At 49.9% G+C, this 17,203-nt stretch overlaps 3 protein-coding genes and 1 long non-coding RNA gene across 6 annotated transcripts in view; 3 read left to right on the forward strand and 1 right to left on the reverse strand.

The window, feature by feature from the left end:
• Positions 1–1,123: 1,123 nt before the first annotated feature.
• LOC142468315 (uncharacterized) lies at positions 1,124–14,554 on the reverse strand. Its single transcript, XR_012788626.1, has 3 exons — positions 13,976–14,554; positions 11,586–11,627; positions 1,124–1,836 (listed from the first exon to the last, which is right to left on the reverse strand). It is a non-coding gene; the product is annotated as an uncharacterized LOC142468315 (long non-coding RNA).
• The window catches only part of LOC142468238 (uncharacterized), a 407,600-nt gene continuing 403,223 nt past the window's right edge, over positions 12,827–17,203 (forward strand). The window contains exon 1 of one of the 2 annotated variants that reach the window (XM_075574558.1): positions 12,827–12,953. The gene's annotated coding sequence lies outside the window, so the exon portion shown is untranslated. The remainder of the gene's footprint in view (positions 12,954–17,203) is intronic. The other variant, XM_075574583.1, reaches the window with a different exon arrangement.
• The window catches only part of LOC142468177 (uncharacterized), a 122,385-nt gene continuing 118,018 nt past the window's right edge, over positions 12,837–17,203 (forward strand). Inside the window, exon 1 of the mRNA XM_075574405.1 lies at positions 12,837–12,953. The gene's annotated coding sequence lies outside the window, so the exon portion shown is untranslated. The remainder of the gene's footprint in view (positions 12,954–17,203) is intronic.
• LOC142468254 (uncharacterized) overlaps positions 12,883–17,203 on the forward strand; it is a 14,889-nt gene continuing 10,568 nt past the window's right edge. Inside the window, exon 1 of one of the 2 annotated variants that reach the window (XM_075574605.1) lies at positions 12,883–12,953. The gene's annotated coding sequence lies outside the window, so the exon portion shown is untranslated. Of the gene's footprint in view, positions 12,954–14,236; positions 14,599–17,203 lie in introns of those variants that run through there. The other variant, XM_075574615.1, reaches the window with a different exon arrangement.

Raw genomic sequence — 17,203 nt, forward strand, 5'->3', positions numbered from 1 at the left:
GAGAGAGAAAAGCAGAAGGGGGATGAGTAGAGGTAGGTGGGCGATTGATGACCGCCACGTGGACAGGGAGAATAGAGAATATATGGACAGTGTGAGCCTCAAAGGAGGAAAAAGCAAGAGAGGGAGGCGTAGGAAGGGTACAGTAACGGCAGAGAGAGGAGAGCAGAAGCCCCACACCTCCAAACCTGCTATTAGGGCACGGAGTGTGGGAGAAAGGCCACCATAAGAGAGGGCCATATCCTGAGTGAGCCAGGTCGCAGTTATTGCAAATAGGAGCAGAGTGTGAGAGAGAAAGAAGTCATACACGGAGAGGAACTTGTTAGGGAGCGCGCATTCCAAAGGGCACAGGAGAAAGGGAGAGGAGGGAGGGTGGCAGGGGATGGGTATGAAGTTAGAGGGGTTGACACCAGAAGGAGTAGAAGTTGCATGTGGGAGGCGAGGACAAGAGAAAGTATAAATAAAGCAGGGACCACGATTGTGAGAGATATCCCCAGAAGCAAGGAGGAGAAGCAAGAAAGAGGATGTGTAAGGATAATTTGTAGGGGTGTAATTTAGTGAGGCTGGTAGAAAGAAGTGTATAATTTGAAAAGTGAGGCCATAGCAAATATAAATAGTAACGGCGGCATCACAGCAATAGTAAAGTGCTGAGATGTTCAGTCTGGGATAGATAATATCCTCCTTTTCAGCGTAGATGAAATCCAGGATTCAGGACCAGTAGGTGTTGTCCACTTGTTCATTCCTTTTAAACTTCAGTTTTCTTGCTACTTACAATGGGCTACTTGAAAATGGGCTGCAGGCAGCATAAGGCTGTTAGGCCCATATAACCCAGGCATAACAAGTCACCTGACAGTTAAGTTCAGCCTGCTTAATTAGCGCATGCGAGGCCCATTCAAACAGATGGGTTTTCTACACAGGGTGTTCCCTGCCTAGGTGTGAAAGATTAATTTAATTAAGGGGTGAATGAGACAGCAAAGGGTGAATGAGATAGGATTCAAATAATACTTGAAAATGAGAGGTAACGCTCAATGTATTTCTCCCTGGTAAAATATTGTATTAATAAATAAATATAAAAGATCTCCATGTGGTTTGGTTCACAGTTCAGGATCCAGTCACAGTCCTTTTTGTTTTCTTTTAACTCACTAGTAATGTATTTGATAAACAGTAAAATAAAGAAAAACCTGGCGCCAAATTGTCAGTGGAATGTCCTGAACTCCTCAAGGGATCCGCACACTTGCTCGACAGACCATGCAAAGAGAAAAACACAAACAAACAAAAATCATAGCGCAACACTGTAGGGTGAGCAGTACTGCACTAATACACACAAACAATTAAGAGTCCTAGCGACAATTAAAAAACTATTTATTAAAAGGAACTATGCCAAGTCAGGCATTGGCAAATACAAAGAACCGCAGGTCATCTGGGACACAAAAATTGGAGCCCTACTTACAGACAGCAAGGCTTAAACTCGCATTGGTAGGAACAAGTCCTAAATAGAGATGGTCTCCCTGCCGGGTGATGTCTCTGCTCCGTTGCGGCTTGAGCTCCAGACCGTCCCTGCGATGGTAGCCGGAACAGCTCCGGCCGTGGAGGCTGGTGTGCGGGGTCCACAGCTCTGCACCGCGTGTAGACACACGCCTCACTTCCTCCTCCGGAGCAAACGGGAAATCTCTGCGCGCCCGCGCGCGATAGTACCCGTGGCCTTAAAGGGACAGCTGGCAGGCTGAAGGGAAAGCTGGGCTCCAATGTCAAATCACCATAAACGTCCAAAGCCAGTCCAACAGTGGCAATGCCACTAGCCCTACGCGTTTCGTAGATGTCACTCTACTTCCTCAGGGGCTGAAAACAATGATACTTAGTGACACATTAATAAACCCTAGCCAATTAAAATTAATTGATTATTCAGAATTAAAACAACCTGTATGTCATTAGTACCAATTCACTACATGGACTCTTAAACATACAAAACATAAAAACATAAAAACAACAGTACCAACATATGTCAAACTATATACACCCTAACGTCATATATATATAAAACAAACCAACAGTGGTATAAAGATATTCAAACTCTCCCCATGGATGCAATTAATTATTACTCAAAATCCCTTTATTCTTAATTTTAAGACCTACCAGGTGTTACACTAGTTAATGTCGCAGTTAGCTAGAAATAACTAATTCTCTCCTGTCAGCTACTGCCAGACCAATCTATTTACCTAAAAAAGAACCCAATTCAAAATCAATATTGAGACCATTGGGGGACAGGGTCTTCAGTTCGTAAATCCAAAAGGCCTCACGTCTATTTATATGTTTAATAATGTCCCCACCTCTCCAATCTGGAGTACATAGCTCAATAGGTTGACAAACCAGGCCCTTTGGGTCTCTGCCATGATGTAACAAAAAATGGTGGGACACACTGTGCGTTGTTAGACCTTTCTTTATATTATAGACGTGTTCATACATACGTCTTTGAAAGGTTCTACCTGTGCGTCCCACATATTGCAAGCCGCATGGGCATTGCAACACATAAATTACAAATTGTGATTTGCATGTGATGTGTGACATAATCTTGTACACTTTATCAATGACATTAGATCTGAACTCAATGCTACACCGACTATATTTACAAGCTATGCACTTTTTACATGGTTTGAACCCATTAGGACCCTTGGTACTTCTCATTTTATCCTTCCCTTGATATAAAGGACAACTAGGTGCTAATTTATTTTTAAAATTATTTGCTTTTTTAAAAATGATGGAAGGTTTTGGAGTTAGTACCTGTGATAATGTAGCGTCCTGTAGCAAAATTGGCCAGTGCTTGGCAAAAATATTTCTTTTTCTAGGGGTCATAGCATTATATTGTGTAATGAACGAGATGTTACTCCTTCCTTGATCCAACCCTTTATCTTTATCTTTAGACTGCCCTAACTTTAGTCTACTCCCTTTAGAAACTTCTGGAAGGGGCGGGCTCATGGACGGTACCCACCTACATGGGGCTGTACACAGGCCATTAGACACCACCTATCTTCCTTCACTTTCTGGGGAAGCAGGAAGGGGGTCAAGGGCCCACAGATTAACCTGCTAATGCCTGGATCTTAACAGGACTTACATAGCAGATACTCTATGTGGGGAGAAACAGGTACGGCTGGACAAACCCTGTTACTGTCACGGTTGACCAGAACTTATGCGTACAAAATCACTGGGAACTGATTGGAGCGAGACAGCGATAAAATAAACCTGTAAGTTAATTTCTTTTCAGACAAACAAACACAGTAAACTGAATAACATGGGATAAAAACACAGCAATCACAGGAACGAAATACCAGGTCACACAGGTAGCAGTTCGTTCCTCAGGATTAGATCTTCACAGGATTCAACAACAACACAGGAATGAGGGTTACAGGCATCTTTATAGACAGGTGTCCCAAGCCTAAACTTCGCTCAATTCCATTGGTGGGAGAATATCTTCCTCCTATCAAAACCTTCCAGGTAACGTGGGAAATGGTCATAAGGCCAGCCCAGGTAACTCTGAGCATGCTCAGTGAGCAGCTTGGTAGCACTGGTTAGTAAAAAGGGGCCACTTGTTTCTGGGGACACAAAGTCTGGGTTGAACACATATGGCCCAGTTGTAGTATTGTCAGATAGCTGAGGAACTCACACTTCCGGTGTTTTTTTACAGACCCTTGCTATCTCGGGACTGCATACTAAATAGGATGGCTCTGTGGCTTTGTCCTTCTTAGGTCCGGCAGCCAAGCTGGCAGCACCCAGCGGGGGGTCCCATTTGAACCCCAGGCAGAACAAAGCCACCCCTTACCCTCCCCTGAATACATTAGCATATCAGAAGGGAACACAAGGCCAGCTTTGGCTTACATTTATAACATATAGAAAAGCATTGCTTCTTTTAAAACTCTATCTTCTGCCCTTCTAAATATTGTCACAGCTATATGGGTATGCATGCTGGCTACGTTTAACAAATCAACCCGCTAGCATATATATACATTACTAAGGGACAGAAAACGTTAGTCAAGGGAAACACAGGATTATTACATACAGATTCTGTTAACCCCTTCCGTCCCAAGATGATTTAGGGGACACATCGTTTAAAACACATTGCAGCTGGGAGATTTAGCTGCAATCTGGGACAAATAAATATGGTGAAGGGGAATGCCAGTTATTACACACAGTTTGCACATTAACCCCTTCAGTCCCAACACGATTTAGGGGCTGCCAGCCGGGTGCAACCCCTTTATTACTGGCCTGGCCCCCCTCAATCGTCACACTCCCCTTCCCCTCACTGTGCCTCTCTATCCCTCCCCTCACTGTGCCTCTCCCCATTCCCCTCACTGTGCCTCTCTCTATCCCCTTCCCCTCACTGTGCCTCTCTCTCCCTCCCCTCACTGTGCCTCTCTCCCCTTCCCGTCACTGTGCCTCTCTCACCCTCCCTCACTGTGCCTCTCTCCCCTTCCCCTCACTGTGCCTCTCTCTCACCCTCCCTCACTGTGCCTCTCTATCCCCTTCCCCTCACTGTGCCTCTCTCACCCCCCTCACTGTGCCTCTCTCACCCCCCTCACTATGCCTCTCTATCCCCTTCCCCTCACTGTGCCTCTCTCTCCCTCCCCTCACTGTGCCTCTCTCCCCATTCCCCTCACTGTGCCTCTCTATCCCCTTCCCCTCACTGTGCCTCTCTCCCTCCCCTCATTGTGCCTCTCTCTCCCTCCCCTCACTGTGCCTCTCTCTATCCCCTTCCCCTCACTGTGCCTCTCTCCCCCTCCCCTCACTGTGCCTCTCTATCCCCTTCCCCTCACTGTGCCTCTCTCACCCTCCCTCACTGTGCCTCTCTATCCCCTTCCCCTCACTGTGCCTCTCTCCCCCTCCCTCACTGTGCCTCTCTATCCCCTTCCCTCACAGTGCCTCTCTCCCCCCTTCCCTCACAGTGCATCTCTATCCCGTTCCCCTCACTGTGCCTCTCTATCCCCTTCCCTCACTGTGCCTCTATCCCCCTCCCTCACTGTGCCTCTCTCCCCATTCCCCTCATTGTGCCTCTCTATCCCCCTCCCCTCACTGTGCCTCTCTCCTCCCTCCCCCTCACTGTGCCCCTCTCCTCCCTCCCCCTCACTGTGCCCCTCTCCTCCCTCCCTCACTGTGACCCTCCCCTCACTGTGCCTCTCTATCCCCTTCCCTCACTGTGCCTCTCTATCCCCTTCCCCTCACTGTGCCTCTCTCCCCTTCCCCTCACTGTGCCTCTCTCTATCCCCTTCCCCTCACTGTGCCTCTCTCTATCCCCTTCCCCTCACTGTGCCTCTCTCTATCCCCTTCCCCTCACTGTGCCTCTCTCCCCATTTCCCTCACTGTGCCTCTCTCACCCCCCTCACTGTGCCTCTCACCCCCACACTGTGCCTCTCTGCCCCCTCACTGTACCTCTCTTTCTCCCCCCTCACTGTACCTCTCCCCTACTGTGCCTTCCTCCCCACTCCCCTCACTGTGCCTGCATCTCCCCTCCCCATTGTGACTCTCTCTCCGCTCCCCTCACTGTCTCTCTCCCCCCTCACTGTCTCTCTCCCTTCCCTCACTGTCTCTCCCCGCTCCCCTCACTGTGTCTTTCTCCCCCCCCCCCCTCACTGTGTCTCTCTCCCTTCCCTCACTGTCTCTCCCCTCTCCCCTCCCCGTGCCTCTCTGTGGCGAAAATGGGCGTAATAAGCACATTAATAAAGGCAGTGTGCTCAGCTGGTTACCCCAATTTCGTATTGGGGATGAAGGAGTTAATTTTTCATGCACTGTACATGTCTTATTTTTCCCTCTGTCCCTTGTTGTCCCCATTTTGCAGGATTGTATGTGCTGGCAGTAGAGTACCCCCCAAGCACATATATGAAAAATATAATTGTGAGATAAGGGGAACATGTATTTTCAATAAAGTGTATTTTTGCTGCAGGTTTTAACAGGGACAAGCAGGATGAAGTTTTTTTTTCTCCTGTCATTAAAATGCACACAAGAACCAAAAGTTTTGACACCTATGAGCTGGGGCACTTTCCTATGCAAGCTTCAAAGGTAACATGCTGGGCCCACGCCTGTGAGTCTCTGAAAGTGTTGCATATCAAAGAACCAAGGTGGGTGTGAATTGGCCAGATGGATGCTAAATAGGAAATCCTGTTGACCCATCTGGGCTAACTCACCCCGAGTTTCCCTTCCAGCCTGAGAGGCCAGGTAAAGAGGGGAGTGCACCTATGCTAAGTAGCCAAGGTGGCGTTGTCGCACATGCTCTGTGTGAACAGGAAATCCCTAGAGTGCCCACTCTCCAAACTGTGGGCAAGTAGGGGATTGGGGAATGAGAACTTTCCCACGAGGGGGATTGGGTGGGTATGTTGGAGATAGGCTCTCAAACCCTGTATACATGCCACCCAGGCTATCCCAGTGGTCTTTCATTTTTTTATTATACCATGTGATCGGATTTCCAACACGCTTCTAATAGCTGAGAAGAGCAGCAGCATATTCCTGGAACGCATAGAGTCTTATTACATCGGAACCAAGGACAAAACTCTGCATTAGGACACTGTGATTGCTGGGGGTTATCTGATTAACCCCAACAGACCAGAAAAGACTTTGCACATTCACAGAATGATTGGGCTGGCAATTTATGCCCTTGCAAAAGGACTACATTTTAAAAGACAATCTTCTGGTGCTTTGCACCTTTCTGGACATTACCCCTGTTCCTATACCAGTAAGTGTAATTATTAAGTGTATTCTGCAGTTGTCGTGTGCTTGCCTTTCAAGGGAATAAATCTCAGTTTATTTTGCTCAACTTGTTCTGCTCAATTGGGATCCACAAAATATAAATTTGTTAAGTGCGTCCATCGTGACACTCTCTCCCCTCCCCTCCCCGTTCCTCTCTACCCTCCTCTCACTCTCTCCCCCTCCCCTCACTGTACCTCTCTCCCCTCACTGTGCCTCTCTTCCAACTCCCCTCACTGTCTCTCTCCCCCCTCCCCTCACTGTGCCTTTCACTCCCTTCACTGCGCCTCTCTCCCCCTCCCCTCACTGTGCCTCTTTCCCCCCCCCCCTCCCCTCACGGGACCTTTCTCAAGATTTTGTGTGAAAACGGTATATCGTGTGTTTATTTATCATTTATGGGATAAGCACCTCCCTGCATCCCTCAGAAATGTACAATGGGAAGTGACAGAAGAAATCTTTGCGATGTCGGATGTAACAGACTGTAATTCAGATGATATAATGTGTGCTGCGGTGTCCCTGCAATAAGCAATATGCAGCCGCAGCACACGGACGCTGGAGGTTAGGGTAGCCCAATGCATCACAAACACTGACAAAGGTTTCCTTCAACATAGCGTGTCCCAGCACTTTAAGGAATTCCACTCTCAGGGCCCAAAGGGTTAAATTCATAGGGATCGATAAAATAAAATCTAAATGGAGAGGAGGCAACAAAAGTGTCCAAATTTCAAGGCAGGAAACATATTGGATTTATGTTTTGAAAACCCTCAGACCTCAAGGGTTAAATATCGATATTGATTTGGGGTCTTTTTTAAGGGAGGGATATAGAGCGCTTGGATTCTCCGTCTGTTATTATTATTATTATTATGTGGTGCATAGGATCGCAACACTGCTAATAAATGTTTAAGTACTAATTACTGCCATCCTGTCCTTGTGTTTATCAGCATCTATCACATTACATACTGAATATTCACAGTGTTATCAGTATACGTGTGCGGTTACGTAATCTGCATTTATATTTGTGTAATGTGGTGCTGTGTTGCGCCTTTGTCTTTAATTCACACAACATACTACTCTATATTGCTATGCGCCAGTCACTGAGTATAGCTAATTGGAATATATTCAGGCATGTTGCTGGATATAATAAACTAAGTGCATCATTTTTCTACGATTTTTGGGTGAGACATAACATCTAAATTACATTAGAGATGTATTATCAGTGCGACTGTGTGTTAGTGTATGTGCCTTAAATTCATCCGTTCCCGCCATATAGAGGTATTATGTGTGTGTAATAAAGACAGTAGAAATGGAGAAGCTGCCTGTGTAGCGGTTTCCAGCGTTTCCAGCGCAAAAAATGAGGGCAACTCGAGGCAGGGATAAATTATAAATAAACTATTTTAATGGTCAGTTTTAAAAGACAAAGCAGGGGAACGCACCTACGCGTTTCGTCCGTAGGGACTTTCTCAAGGAAATATAAACTATAAAATAGTTTATTTATAATTTATCCCTGCCTCGAGTTGCCCTCATTTTTTGCGCTGGAAACGCTGGAAACCGCTACACACACAGCTGTGTTCCTCTCCATTTCTAGTGTCTTGATATACTATCAGAGGACTGCACGCCGGATGATCCACTCGTAAAGGACACCATACAGGAAGGTAAAGGGCACAGCCCATTATCATTTTTACCCTCCATTGCTGGACTTATCTTTAATTAATTCCCCAGGGTTGAGTATACTCTCATCAAGTGACCTATTTTGGGGTACCCGTGCGGGGACCACCAGGTCCCTAGTTTCTCACCCTGGGATGTTATGCTACATATCATGTCCTGGAGTCTGGATTCATAATATGAAACTGATTGAACTTATGTCTGTTGAGCTGTCTATGGTGATGCACTAATACACTGCACCATCTATGTGTGCGTAATAACACTTGTCAATTTATCCACTGATGTAATATCTCTCTTCTACATTGAGTTTGTATACTATGTAACATACTTTGTTTATCTGCACTATTCTATATAGATTATACATTGTGTGATCATAGATAACCAGATCTGTGTCTTGAACATTCAGACATAGGGGCCTATGCAGAGAGCAGCGAATTTTCGAAATTCGCCATTTTTTGGAGAAAATCGCGCAGAAAACAGCAGAAAATGGCGAGTTCCGAAAAACGCGCCAATTTTTCTTTTCTATTTGTAAAACTCGCCTCGCGGCTGGCGAGAACCTCAATCTCGCCAGTTTAAAAAATATCCGTATGCAGAGAGGCGCGAACGGCATCTAGCGGCTGTTCGCGCCAATAAAATGGCGCGATTGTCTCCGTTTTGCCTCGCCAAAAAAAACTGCCGCTCGCGGCCATTGCAAAGGGGAAAAAAAAGGCGCGAATTTGTTTTAACACATTTCTGAAGCGCGCATCTCGCCAATTTAAACTCGCCACACGCATCCATGTTAAACATAGCAGAATTCGCACTTTTCTGCATATGGAGATTAAAACTCTCCAAAAAAGCTACTTTTTAATAAATTCGCCACTTTTAAAATTCGCAGCTCTCTGCATGAGGCCCATAGATGGGTTATATCTCTATTTAACATTTCTCTTTGCATGAAGTTTATGCTATGGATTCTGAGTTATATTGTGTGATTTGGGATCTCAGTATATTCCCACAGCTATATGTATTATTCTGGGTATTAGATTTTAAGTAAAGAATTAGGCAAATTAAGATAACCCAATCTGTGTCTGTAATTATTAGACACCGATGGGCTAAATTTCCATTTATGATCTCTCTTCTGTACTAAGTATGGATTCTGTTATGCAACTGTGCGATTTAAGATTTCAGTGAATTTCTCTTTCCCCTCTATATACACTATTTGAGGGACTATATGTGTCTGATTATTTTTTCAACAAATGTAGTTGATCAATATTTGTTGATTTAAATTCTCTCCTTTACATTCAAATTATGAGTGACATGTTGTATGATTTAAGATATTCCTATGTCTTTATTTATTAGACATAGAGGGACTATATCTTTTTCTGAGGTTCTTTACTGTATTAAATTCAGAGTATGTGCGATTGAAAATAATCATTCTTTGTCTCTAATTAGATATGTCTTTCTATGTATAAGTGATACGTATTCCAAATGGGGATAGTAACAATCTCTACTGAATATATTCATCCTTTCTTTTAAGGGTGTAATTTCCAATAAGCTGCCACTCTTAGTTTGTGAATTAAACCAACTTTATTCTAAGTAGTGATACCATGTTAAATATGTATCAACGTGTCTGCCCTTTATTAACATGGCTGCAAAGTAACAGTATACACCCAGCGGAGTTTGTATTGATGTATATGTATGGGACGAGGAATCAGATGGTGGTTATGTTATGACATAACAGTAAATCCTTCTCCTGAATGTATACTGATTATTGTTAGGGGAACCAATTACATTTCAGTGCACAGTATTACAAGTTAGGATGTTTCTCAATCAATTGTATTGCGCTTATGGGAACCAATAGGAACAGGGAGGTGCCTATAAGGAAGGTAGGGACAGATATGCCAGCATTAACTCCTGAAGAAGCCTTAGTGAATTGCACTAAAATATACCCCATAATTAACACATATTGAATGAATTTTAACCAGTAGGTAATGTGTATCTACACTACCGACACACTTTATTGAAGTGTGGTCGGTACCGCAAGCCGGGAAATCTCCCGGCTTGCTAGTGGCCGCCCCTCGGCGTGCCGCGCGTCATAGACGCGCGGTCACGCGTCATCGGGAGCGTGCGCCCCCTGCACGCGTGTCCAGGGGCTCCCCGAGGGAGCCCTGGTGTCTCGCGATCGCGGGACAGCGGCAGGGGGTTCCGGGGGACCCGGCGGACCCGGCAGCGGTAGGGAGAGCGCCCCGATCGGAGGGCGCTCTTCCGCTGCTTCGGCGCGCGCCCGTCACACTCGGGCGCGCGCCAGGCTACTGCTGCGGCACAGAACGGGCAAATGCTCGAATAAACTGTGCCGCAGCAGTATGTACGAGGGGGGGAAGGAGTCCAAAGTCGTGACTGTGCAGAGTACAGAGTAGGAGAGAGATTTTGAACAAGAACGGAGCCGGCATCGACAGCAGAGAAGTCCGAGATCTCGCGAGATAAGATGTGATTTCTTACTGAAGCTTTTTCCACATTCAGAGCAGTTATAGGGTCTCTCCCCTGTGGGGTTTCTTTGGTGTCTACAAAAACTTGATTGATCATGGAAACTATTCCCACATTTAGAGCAGTTATAAGGCTTCAACTCTATGTGGATTCTTTGGTGTGTAACAAGACCTGATTTCTTACTGAAGCTTTTCCCACATTCAGAGCAGCTATAGGGTCTCTCTCGTGGGATTACTTGCGGTATAACATTACCGTATGTCCCACTGTAGGGGTTCATGTCTTTGTTCTTTAAACCCTGTCCTTGCCTTGTGGTGTCTGTAAGTTTAGTAAAAGGCTTTTGATGTATAGCAGCGGTGCGCAAACTGTGGGGCGCGACCCCCAGGGGGGGCGCGAGACTGCCGACGGGGGGCGCGGGGTTTACAGAGGCCCCGCGCGCTTCCCGAAGGCACTTAAATTAAGTGCCGGGGGAGCTGCAGGGCCTCTGTAAACCTAACTTACCGTGGCTCCGGCGGATTCCTCCCTGCGTCGCCATGGCAAAGCGGCGTCAAAATGACGCTGCGAGGGGACAGCCGGCAGGGGGGCGCAGGGAAAAAAGTTTGCGCCCCCCTGATGTATAGGAATGCTCTGCCGAGTTTCTGGTAATCTTGTTCCAATTCTCATACAGATTTATGCAATGTGGAAGTCCTTAAAACATATTCCCATTAACCCCTCGTGTAATTTATGATGTTTGTGACATTTCTTACATTGCTTCTTGCTCACAGACGAGTCATGTGGTGAAGATACATCTATGGTGAGAAAATGTATTAATGTAACATTGCAATGCGTCAAGAGTAGCATTTTCAAATATTTAATCTACATTCTTAGGCCGCGCTTATAGTGCTGGCGTCGTCGCTCGAAAACAGAAGCATTGCCGCCGCGTGCGCTTATAGTGCGCGCGACGGCGACAAAGCGAAGTCACCGTTGCGGAAACTGGTATCCGGCGAAATTAGATTTTTCAAGGGCCGTCACGTCACTTGAACAAATCAAATTGCCGGAATCCCGCACTGCCGCCGCCCGGCGAAACATAACTTTCGCCACTGGCGACGGCGTCGTCACCCGTCGTGTCGCCATCGACAGCACTATAGGCACAGCCTTAATCATTTTTTCTCTCCCTTACTGTGCCTCTCTCCCCCCTACCCTCTCTGTGCCTGTCTCTCCCCCTCCCCTCACTGTGCCTCTCTCCCCTCACTGTGCCTCTCTCCCCCTCACTGTGCCTCTCTCCCCCTCACTGTGCCTCCCTCCCCCTCACTGTGCCTCTCTCCCCCTCCCTGTGCCTCTCTCCCCTCACTGTGCCTCTCTCTCCCCCCTTCCCTCCCTGAGCCTCTCTCCCCCCTCCCCTCCCTGTGCCTCTCTCCCCCCTCCCCTCCCTGTGCCTCTCTCCCCCCTCCCCTCACTGTGCCTCTCCCCCCCACTGTGCCTCTCGCCCCCTCCCCTCACTGTGCCTCTCTCCCACCTCACTGTGCCTCTCTCCCCCCACTGTGCCTCTCTCCCCCTCCCCTCACTGTGCCTCTTTCTCCTGGATAGCGCAGTTGTGGTGATAATATTGTTAGTGGGTGAGAGAGATTGGGAAGGGGGGTGAGGGGGGGGGAGGGGGAATAACCACCTTCTCTGCTCCCGGTATCACAAGCCGAGGGCCAATCAGGGCAATCCCCCTGCAAATGTCACAGCCAATAGGAGGCTTGCTAGTACTGCTCATGTTCACAAGCTGAAACAAGTGTCGCTATCTTGGATAAGGGTTATGCCCATACTAAGTAATACAGCTTGCTGAGAGTCCACATAGAAGATGTAATAGGGGGAGTGGGAAGAGAGGCACAGTGAGGGGAGGGAGAGAGGAACAGTAAGGGGGGCCTATTACATCTTCTATTTGGGTTCTCGGCAATCTATTACTTAGTATGGGCATAACTCTTATCAAAGATGGCGGCCCTTGTTTCAAAGGCGCTTGTGAGCATGCGCAGTACTAGCAAGCCTCCTATTGGCTGTGACGTGTGCAGGGGGCGTGCCCTGATTTCACAGGGCATTGGTAGCTCCATGCAGGATCCAAACCTCGGCTTGTGACCCCGGGAGCAGAGAAGGTGGTTATCCCCCTCCCCCCCTCTCACCCCTTTCCTCTCCCCCCCCCCCATCTCTCATCCCCAGCCCCCCCCCCCAACTCTCATCCCCAAAGAGGGGAGGGGGGAGAGAGGCACAGTGAGGGAAGGGGGGAGAGAGGCACAGTGAGGGGGGGAGAGAGAGGCACAGTGAGGGGGGGGGGGAGAGAGAGGCACAGTGAGGGGGGGGAGAGAGAGGCACAGTGAGGGGGGGAGAGAGGCACAGTGAGGGGGGGAGAGAGAGGCACAGTGAGGGGGGAAGAGAGAGGCACAGTGAGGAAAGGGGGAGAGAGAGGCACAGTGAGGGAAGGGGGGGGGGGGTGAGGGAAGGGGGGAGAGAGGCAATGTGAGGGAAGGGGGGTGAGAGGCACAGTGAGGGAAGGGGGGAGAGAGGCAATGTGAGGGAAGGGGGAGAGAGAGGCACAGTGAGGGAAGGGATGAGAGAGGCAATGTGAGGGAAGGGGGGAGAGAGGAGAGAGGCACAGTGAGGGGAGAGAGGCACAGTGAGGGGAGAGAGGCACAGTGAGGGGAGAGAGGCACAGTGAGGAAAGGGGGGAGAGAGAGGCACAGTGAGGGAAGGGGGGAGAGAGAGGCACAGTGTGGAAAGGGGGGGAGAGAGGCACAGTGAGGGAAGGGGGGAGAGAGGCACAGTGAGGGAAGGGGGAGAGAGGCACAGTGAGGGAAGGGGGGAGAGAGGCGAGAGGCACAGTGAGGGGAGAGAGGCACAGTGAGCGAAGGGGGGAGAGAGGCACAGTGAGGGAAGGGGGGAGAGGCAATGTGAGGGAAGGGGGAGAGAGAGGCACAGTGAGGGAAGTGGGGAGAGAGAGGCAATGTGAGGAAAGAGGGGAGAGAGGCAATGTGAGGGAAGGGGTGAGAGAGAGGCACAGTGAGGGAAGGGGAGAGAGAGGCACAGTGAGGGAAGGGGAGAGAGAGGCAATGTGAGGGAAGGGGGGGGAGAGAGGCAATGTGAGGGAAGGGGGAGAGAGAGGTAGGGTGACCACTTGTACCGATTTTGCCGGGACAGTCCCGGTTTTTTCATTACTGTCCCGGTTGCCTGCCTGTCCCGGGTTGTGGCCTTTGTCCCGGTACATAGATGTGATGTGGAGCGGGCGGCGGTGCGCTAGTCTGCGGCGGCGGCGGCGGAGCTGCGCGAGGAGGGTGCGGGACTCAGCTGGTGAGTTTTTTCACTTGTAGAATAGAATGCTGCCGGGGGGTGGGGCTTTAGACATCCTTCAACCAATCCCCTGCGTGCCGGCCGGCCGGCGTTCTACAAAGCCCCGCCCCGGCATACTCCTTCATAGCAGAATGCTAGGCTGCACGGGATTGGGTGAGAATGCCGAGGGGCGGGGGGCAGAGTATGAGCAGAGCACACCACACTACCAGGGAGTAACGGTGCAGGAGATTGGTGGCCATTTGAGGAGGATGGGAGCAGCTCAGCAAGACGGCAGGGGATTGGACAGATGCCGGGTGGGAGGGGCCGCAGTGATCCATGGGATGGCAGTGATGTCACTGACCTGTGACAGTGACTGCCACGAGGAGCACAGGAGAAGGTGTGTCACAGTCTGGAGCTGCTCAGAGGCAGAGCTGCTGCTGCGCGTGTGACACAGTCTGTACAATAAGTACTGTAAGTGTAAGTAGCAACATATATATTTATACTAATGCACAACCATGTTTCTGCTTTCCCCTGCTATTTATTTAGCACATTTTTATATTATATAAACAAGCCCCAAGGTCAGGTCAGGAATGACAATGAGGAATGTCCAATTAATGTCTTCATTTTTTATTTAATTTTAATTAATGTCAATAAATTATTTATATAATTTTCTGGGTGTGTGTCTCTCTGTGTGTGTGTCTCTGTCTGGGTGTGTGTCTCTCTGTGTGTGTGTCTCTCTGTGTGTGTCTCTGTCTGGGTGTGGTTCTGTCTGGGTGTGTGTCTCTGTGTGTGTGTGTCTCTCTCTCCCCCTCCCTGTCATCCTCTCCATACCTGTCACCTCTCTCTCTCTCCCTCCCTCCCTGTCACCTCCCTCCCTCCCTGTCACCTCGCTTCCTGTCACCTCCCTCCCTTCCTGTCACCTCCCTCCCTTCCTGTCACCTCCCTCCCTCCCTGTCACCTCCCACCCTGTCACCTCTCTCCCTTTCACCCCTCTTCCTCCCTGCCACCTCTCCCTCCCTACCTGTCACCTCTCTCCCTGTCGCCTCTCTCCCTCCCTCCCTGTCACACCTCTCCCTCTCTGTATCCCTGTCACCTCCCTCCCTATCACCTCTCTCTCTCCCTCCCTCCCTGTCACCTCTCTCCCTCCCTCCCTGTCAACCTCTCTCCCTCCCTCCCTGTCACCTCTCTCCCTCCCTCCCTGTCACCTCTCTCCCTCCCTCCCTGTCACCTCTCTCCCTCCCTCCCTGTCACCTCTCTCCCTCCCTCCCTGTCACCTCTCTCCCTCCCTGTCACCTCTCTCCCTCCCTCCCTGTCACCTCTCCCTCCCTCCTCCCTGTCACCTCTCCCTCCCTGTCACCTCTCCCTCCCTGTCACCTCTCCCTCCCTCCTTCCCTGTCACCTCTCTCCCTCCTTCCCTGTCACCTCTCTCCCTCCCTGTCACCTCTCTCCCTCCTATTTATTTAGCACATTTTTATATTATATATACAAGCCCCAAGGTCAGGTCAGGAATGACAATGAGGAATGTCCAATTAATGTCTTCATTTTTTATTTAATTTTAATTAATGTCAATAAATTATTTATATAATTTTCTGGGTGTGTGTCTCTGTCTGGGTGTGTGTCTCTCTGTGTGTTTGTCTCTGTCTGGGTGTGTCTCTGTCTGGGTGTGTGTCTCTGTGTGTGTGTGTGTGTGTGTCTCTCTCTCCCCCTCCCTGTCATCCTCTCCATACCTGTCACCTCTCTCTCCCTACCTGTCACCTCTCTCCCTGTTGCCTCTCTCCCTCCCTCCCTGTCACACCTCTCCCTCCCTGTCACCTCTCTCTCTCCCTCCCTCCCTGTCACCTCTCTCCCTCCCTGTCACCTCTGTCACCTCTCTCCCTCCCTGTCACCTCTCTCCCTCCCTCCCTGTCACCTCTTTCCTCTCTCTCTGTCACCTCTCTCCCTCCCTGTCACCTCCCTCCCTGTCACCTCTCTCCCTCTCTCCCTCCCTGTCACCTCTCTCCCTCCCTGTCACCTCTCTCCCTCCCTCCCTGTCACCTCTCTCCCTCCCTCCCTGTCACCTCTCTCCCTCCCTCCCTGTCACCTCTTTCCCTCTCTCTCTGTCACCTCTCTCCCTCCCTGTCACCTCTCTCCCTCCCTCCCTCCCTGTCACCTCCCTCCCTCCCTCCCTGTCACCTCTCTCCCTCCCTGTCACCTCTCTCTCTCCCTCCCTCCTTCCCTGTCACCTCTCTCTTTCCCTCCCTCCTTCCCTGTCACCTCTCTCTTTCCCTCCCTCCCTCCCTGTCACCTCTCTCCCTCCCTCCCTGTCACCTCTCCCTCCCTCCCTCCCTGTCACCTCTCCCTCCCTGTCACCTCTCCCTCCCTGTCACCTCTCCCTCCCTCCTTCCCTGTCACCTCTCTCCCTCCCTCCCTGTCACCTCTTTCCCTCCCTCCCTGTCACCTCTCTCCCTCCCTCCCTTTGGGGGGGGGGGGGGCGCATGATTTCTGTTGGCAGTGATGGAGAAGGTAGAGAGAGAATGGGAAGAGATAGAATGAATAATACAGCATCAATGGTGACACTATTAGATAAATATCATAATAATCTTTTTTAGTAATGTTTTTTGTTGTATTAATAATTTTTTTTGTGTCCCGGTTTTTCATTTTCAAATCTGGTCACCCTATCTATACCCCCAACCCTCCCGCGCCTCTCTCCCCCTCCCCCTCACTGCGCCTCTCTCCCCCTCCCCTCACTGTGCCTCTCTCCCCCTCCCCCTCAATGCGTCTCTCTCCCCCTCAATTTGCCTCTCTCCCCTCCCCCTCACCGTGCCTCTCCCCCTCCCCCTCACCGTGCCTCTCCCCTCCCCCTCACCGTGCCTCTCCCCCTCCCCCTCACCGTGCCTCTCCCCCTCCCCTCACTGTGCCCCTCTCCCCCTCCCCTCACTGTGCCCCTCTCCCCTCCCCTCACTGTGCCCCTCTCCCCCTCCCCTCACTGTGCCCCTCTCCCCCTCCCCTCACTGTGCCCCTCTCCCCCTCCCCTAACTGCGCCTCTTTCTCCTCCTCACTGTGCCTCTCTCCCCTCCCCTCACTGTGCCTCTCCCCTCCCCTT

This window comes from Ascaphus truei, chromosome 1 (genome assembly GCF_040206685.1).
Source record: "Ascaphus truei isolate aAscTru1 chromosome 1, aAscTru1.hap1, whole genome shotgun sequence".
In the NCBI taxonomy this organism is placed as follows: domain Eukaryota; kingdom Metazoa; phylum Chordata; class Amphibia; order Anura; family Ascaphidae; genus Ascaphus; species Ascaphus truei.